The sequence below is a fragment of the Hyla sarda genome, chromosome 8 (assembly GCF_029499605.1).
Source record: "Hyla sarda isolate aHylSar1 chromosome 8, aHylSar1.hap1, whole genome shotgun sequence".
Lineage (NCBI taxonomy): Eukaryota > Metazoa > Chordata > Amphibia > Anura > Hylidae > Hyla > Hyla sarda.
The window spans coordinates 116,801,166-116,807,918 of record NC_079196.1 but is presented as its reverse complement, the minus strand read 5'-3'; the positions used below and the strand labels follow the sequence as shown (position 1 = coordinate 116,807,918).

Below are 6,753 nucleotides of genomic sequence, written 5' to 3'. Positions count from 1 at the left end.
GACAATCGATGGTGGTGCCGCTGGTGATTCTGGCCTTCTTGGAATCTGTTGGGCCTATGTGTTAGCTCACACATCACTTGGGTATCCATGGTAACTACCACAACATGGTCATCTGCAGTTTACATCTAGCCCGTGGCATTGAATGGCATTTTAAAAGTGCTAAGGGTCCTGGTGCAATAATCCTCCCATGAGGATCAGCCTCAACGGCTTTGTAGATTGCACTCATGTCAGCAACTCCATATACATTTTTTTTTCTTCATGCTTCTTTCTTCATCCTTTTTTCTTTCTGTCATTCAGACTTTCATTCATTCGATCTCTCTCACTCACTTGCTTTAACTCATTTGTTCTCACTCACTCACTCACTCAATCACTCACTCACTCATTCACTCTCACTCACTCTCACTCTCTCACTCACTCGCTCACTAAGTCAGTCTCTCTCTCTCTCTCTCTCTTTTTCTTTTTATATATATTTTTTTCCGTCTTCTTCTTCTTCTTCTTCTTCTTCTTCTTCAGACCCTGTCATAGCACTAATGCCTTTCCAATACCACCAGCAGATGGAGACACTCCATTGCAACATTGGTTGTGAGCAGCAGTTTCTAAAAACAAATGCCTCATGGCGGATTTCCCATCCATCAATGGATGGTAAATTTTGTTTTTATCATTCACTGACCACAGATACCAATGCATGGTCAAGCAACAGCAATGACACACCCTTGTGTATAGGCATGAGACCCTCACGTCATTTAACAGGATTCAGCACCACCCACAAGACAGCTACCTGTCATGTCATGTCAAACCTGCACAGGTGTGCTAGATTATTATTATTTAGTTTTATTTTATTTTTTTACACCAATCAGTGTGCAAACATGGTCATTAAAACGCTAAATGAATAGACGTTCATAAACCAGTCAGTGCAACTCATCATTTTGGTCTCCAATTCTCAAACTCAAATTCTCACCCACGGAGGATTAAATGAGAATCTTTCTTGTTTAACACTGGAATGGGGTGGTGCACTGTTCACTACCCGAATATACTGCCACATCGGGTCAATGCATAGGGCGACAGAAGCAAGCTTCCAAATCAGCTCCCTTTCTCAAAAATCCATTTAATTTATGGTCCCCAGATAGGGAACGTATGTATCAGTATGTGCTCACAAGTCACCCAAGTGCAAGTATTCACACAAAAAAAAACGTGCCTCAGGATGCGATCTGTCGCAAGATCCTTTCTTTTTTTACACTTGATCTAAGCCAAAAGGCCTAGAGGGGATAACCGGGAAAGGGGTGGACCCAACCATGTCCCCTTCATGAGCACTCACATTACTCATAGGAATGGAAGGAAGGCTGGCAGCCAACCAGCCTCCCATACACTCTCTGGGTGGGTGGCAGTCAGCCACCCATACATACATACAGCACAGGCTAAACCCACATCATCACTTAAAAAAAGGACAGGCGACCATTGCACTCTGATGGAGCATTTAGCAATGCAATCCATAGCCTGGCTTTTGCCTGAACCCCCATCACTCCTCCTCTTGCATATAAGACAATATTTCAGATCTGCATATGAAAACAACACGCCTACCTTTGTTGCACATAGCTGCCTGCCTGTCTCTAGTTACCCCACTGGCTGTAGCTGCGTCCCTTCCGACATGGAATAACACCAACTGTAACGATAAACTGAAAATTAACAGTATAAACCTGCATCATTTTGGACTCTGGTATTTGCTGAATCCGGGTGACCTGACAATCGATGGTGGTGCCGCTGGTGATTCTGGCCTTCTTGGAATCTGTTGGGCCTATGTGTTAGCTCACACATCACTTGGGTATCCATGGTAACTACCACAACATGGTCATCTGCAGTTTACATCTAGCCCGTGGCATTGAATGGCATTTTAAAAGTGCTAAGGGTCCTGGTGCAATAATCCTCCCATGAGGATCAGCCTCAACGGCTTTGTAGATTGCACTCATGTCAGCAACTCCATATACATTTTTTTTTCTTCATGCTTCTTTCTTCATCCTTTTTTCTTTCTGTCATTCAGACTTTCATTCATTCGATCTCTCTCACTCACTTGCTTTAACTCATTTGTTCTCACTCACTCACTCACTCACTCAATCACTCACTCACTCATTCACTCTCACTCACTCTCACTCTCTCACTCACTCGCTCACTAAGTCAGTCTCTCTCTCTCTCTCTCTCTTTTTCTTTTTATATATATTTTTTTCCGTCTTCTTCTTCTTCTTCTTCTTCTTCAGACCCTGTCATAGCACTAATGCCTTTCCAATACCACCAGCAGATGGAGACACTCCATTGCAACATTGGTTGTGAGCAGCAGTTTCTAAAAACAAATGCCTCATGGCGGATTTCCCATCCATCAATGGATGGTAAATTTTGTTTTTATCATTCACTGACCACAGATACCAATGCATGGTCAAGCAACAGCAATGACACACCCTTGTGTATAGGCATGAGACCCTCACGTCATTTAACAGGATTCAGCACCACCCACAAGACAGCTACCTGTCATGTCATGTCAAACCTGCACAGGTGTGCTAGATTATTATTATTTAGTTTTATTTTATTTTTTTACACCAATCAGTGTGCAAACATGGTCATTAAAACGCTAAATGAATAGACGTTCATAAACCAGTCAGTGCAACTCATCATTTTGGTCTCCAATTCTCAAACTCAAATTCTCACCCACGGAGGATTAAATGAGAATCTTTCTTGTTTAACACTGGAATGGGGTGGTGCACTGTTCACTACCCGAATATACTGCCACATCGGGTCAATGCATAGGGCGACAGAAGCAAGCTTCCAAATCAGCTCCCTTTCTCAAAAATCCATTTAATTTATGGTCCCCAGATAGGGAACGTATGTATCAGTATGTGCTCACAAGTCACCCAAGTGCAAGTATTCACACAAAAAAAAACGTGCCTCAGGATGCGATCTGTCGCAAGATCCTTTCTTTTTTTACACTTGATCTAAGCCAAAAGGCCTAGAGGGGATAACCGGGAAAGGGGTGGACCCAACCATGTCCCCTTCATGAGCACTCACATTACTCATAGGAATGGAAGGAAGGCTGGCAGCCAACCAGCCTCCCATACACTCTCTGGGTGGGTGGCAGTCAGCCACCCATACATACATACAGCACAGGCTAAACCCACATCATCACTTAAAAAAAGGACAGGCGACCATTGCACTCTGATGGAGCATTTAGCAATGCAATCCATAGCCTGGCTTTTGCCTGAACCCCCATCACTCCTCCTCTTGCATATAAGGCAATATTTCAGATCTGCATATGAAAACAACACGCCTACCTTTGTTGCACATAGCTGCCTGCCTGTCTCTAGTTACCCCACTGGCTGTAGCTGCGTCCCTTCCGACATGGAATAACACCAACTGTAACGATAAACTGAAAATTAACAGTATAAACCTGCATCATTTTGGACTCTGGTATTTGCTGAATCCGGGTGACCTGACAATCGATGGTGGTGCCGCTGGTGATTCTGGCCTTCTTGGAATCTGTTGGGCCTATGTGTTAGCTCACACATCACTTGGGTATCCATGGTAACTACCACAACATGGTCATCTGCAGTTTACATCTAGCCCGTGGCATTGAATGGCATTTTAAAAGTGCTAAGGGTCCTGGTGCAATAATCCTCCCATGAGGATCAGCCTCAACGGCTTTGTAGATTGCACTCATGTCAGCAACTCCATATACATTTTTTTTTCTTCATGCTTCTTTCTTCATCCTTTTTTCTTTCTGTCATTCAGACTTTCATTCATTCGATCTCTCTCACTCACTTGCTTTAACTCATTTGTTCTCACTCACTCACTCACTCACTCAATCACTCACTCACTCATTCACTCTCACTCACTCTCACTCTCTCACTCACTCGCTCACTAAGTCAGTCTCTCTCTCTCTCTTTTTCTTTTTATATATATTTTTTTCCGTCTTCTTCTTCTTCTTCTTCTTCTTCAGACCCTGTCATAGCACTAATGCCTTTCCAATACCACCAGCAGATGGAGACACTCCATTGCAACATTGGTTGTGAGCAGCAGTTTCTAAAAACAAATGCCTCATGGCGGATTTCCCATCCATCAATGGATGGTAAATTTTGTTTTTATCATTCACTGACCACAGATACCAATGCATGGTCAAGCAACAGCAATGACACACCCTTGTGTATAGGCATGAGACCCTCACGTCATTTAACAGGATTCAGCACCACCCACAAGACAGCTACCTGTCATGTCATGTCAAACCTGCACAGGTGTGCTAGATTATTATTATTTAGTTTTATTTTATTTTTTTACACCAATCAGTGTGCAAACATGGTCATTAAAACGCTAAATGAATAGACGTTCATAAACCAGTCAGTGCAACTCATCATTTTGGTCTCCAATTCTCAAACTCAAATTCTCACCCACGGAGGATTAAATGAGAATCTTTCTTGTTTAACACTGGAATGGGGTGGTGCACTGTTCACTACCCGAATATACTGCCACATCGGGTCAATGCATAGGGCGACAGAAGCAAGCTTCCAAATCAGCTCCCTTTCTCAAAAATCCATTTAATTTATGGTCCCCAGATAGGGAACGTATGTATCAGTATGTGCTCACAAGTCACCCAAGTGCAAGTATTCACACAAAAAAAAACGTGCCTCAGGATGCGATCTGTCGCAAGATCCTTTCTTTTTTTACACTTGATCTAAGCCAAAAGGCCTAGAGGGGATAACCGGGAAAGGGGTGGACCCAACCATGTCCCCTTCATGAGCACTCACATTACTCATAGGAATGGAAGGAAGGCTGGCAGCCAACCAGCCTCCCATACACTCTCTGGGTGGGTGGCAGTCAGCCACCCATACATACATACAGCACAGGCTAAACCCACATCATCACTTAAAAAAAGGACAGGCGACCATTGCACTCTGATGGAGCATTTAGCAATGCAATCCATAGCCTGGCTTTTGCCTGAACCCCCATCACTCCTCCTCTTGCATATAAGGCAATATTTCAGATCTGCATATGAAAACAACACGCCTACCTTTGTTGCACATAGCTGCCTGCCTGTCTCTAGTTACCCCACTGGCTGTAGCTGCGTCCCTTCCGACATGGAATAACACCAACTGTAACGATAAACTGAAAATTAACAGTATAAACCTGCATCATTTTGGACTCTGGTATTTGCTGAATCCGGGTGACCTGACAATCGATGGTGGTGCCGCTGGTGATTCTGGCCTTCTTGGAATCTGTTGGGCCTATGTGTTAGCTCACACATCACTTGGGTATCCATGGTAACTACCACAACATGGTCATCTGCAGTTTACATCTAGCCCGTGGCATTGAATGGCATTTTAAAAGTGCTAAGGGTCCTGGTGCAATAATCCTCCCATGAGGATCAGCCTCAACGGCTTTGTAGATTGCACTCATGTCAGCAACTCCATATACATTTTTTTTTCTTCATGCTTCTTTCTTCATCCTTTTTTCTTTCTGTCATTCAGACTTTCATTCATTCGATCTCTCTCACTCACTTGCTTTAACTCATTTGTTCTCACTCACTCACTCACTCACTCAATCACTCACTCACTCATTCACTCTCACTCACTCTCACTCTCTCACTCACTCGCTCACTAAGTCAGTCTCTCTCTCTCTCTTTTTCTTTTTATATATATTTTTTTCCGTCTTCTTCTTCTTCTTCTTCTTCTTCTTCTTCAGACCCTGTCATAGCACTAATGCCTTTCCAATACCACCAGCAGATGGAGACACTCCATTGCAACATTGGTTGTGAGCAGCAGTTTCTAAAAACAAATGCCTCATGGCGGATTTCCCATCCATCAATGGATGGTAAATTTTGTTTTTATCATTCACTGACCACAGATACCAATGCATGGTCAAGCAACAGCAATGACACACCCTTGTGTATAGGCATGAGACCCTCACGTCATTTAACAGGATTCAGCACCACCCACAAGACAGCTACCTGTCATGTCATGTCAAACCTGCACAGGTGTGCTAGATTATTATTATTTAGTTTTATTTTATTTTTTTACACCAATCAGTGTGCAAACATGGTCATTAAAACGCTAAATGAATAGACGTTCATAAACCAGTCAGTGCAACTCATCATTTTGGTCTCCAATTCTCAAACTCAAATTCTCACCCACGGAGGATTAAATGAGAATCTTTCTTGTTTAACACTGGAATGGGGTGGTGCACTGTTCACTACCCGAATATACTGCCACATCGGGTCAATGCATAGGGCGACAGAAGCAAGCTTCCAAATCAGCTCCCTTTCTCAAAAATCCATTTAATTTATGGTCCCCAGATAGGGAACGTATGTATCAGTATGTGCTCACAAGTCACCCAAGTGCAAGTATTCACACAAAAAAAAACGTGCCTCAGGATGCGATCTGTCGCAAGATCCTTTCTTTTTTTACACTTGATCTAAGCCAAAAGGCCTAGAGGGGATAACCGGGAAAGGGGTGGACCCAACCATGTCCCCTTCATGAGCACTCACATTACTCATAGGAATGGAAGGAAGGCTGGCAGCCAACCAGCCTCCCATACACTCTCTGGGTGGGTGGCAGTCAGCCACCCATACATACATACAGCACAGGCTAAACCCACATCATCACTTAAAAAAAGGACAGGCGACCATTGCACTCTGATGGAGCATTTAGCAATGCAATCCATAGCCTGGCTTTTGCCTGAACCCCCATCACTCCTCCTCTTGCATATAAGACAATATTTCAG

At 43.4% G+C, this 6,753-nt stretch overlaps 4 pseudogenes; all 4 read right to left on the bottom strand.

Annotated features, from left to right (window-relative positions):
• Positions 1–1,003: 1,003 nt before the first annotated feature.
• On the bottom strand, positions 1,004–1,267 carry LOC130289067 (U2 spliceosomal RNA; annotated as a pseudogene).
• A 1,472-nt stretch (positions 1,268–2,739) lies between these two features.
• LOC130289066 (U2 spliceosomal RNA) lies at positions 2,740–3,003 on the bottom strand (annotated as a pseudogene).
• Positions 3,004–4,469: 1,466 nt separating this feature from the next.
• Positions 4,470–4,733, bottom strand: LOC130289065 (U2 spliceosomal RNA; annotated as a pseudogene).
• A 1,472-nt stretch (positions 4,734–6,205) lies between these two features.
• LOC130289064 (U2 spliceosomal RNA) lies at positions 6,206–6,469 on the bottom strand (annotated as a pseudogene).
• Positions 6,470–6,753: the final 284 nt, after the last annotated feature.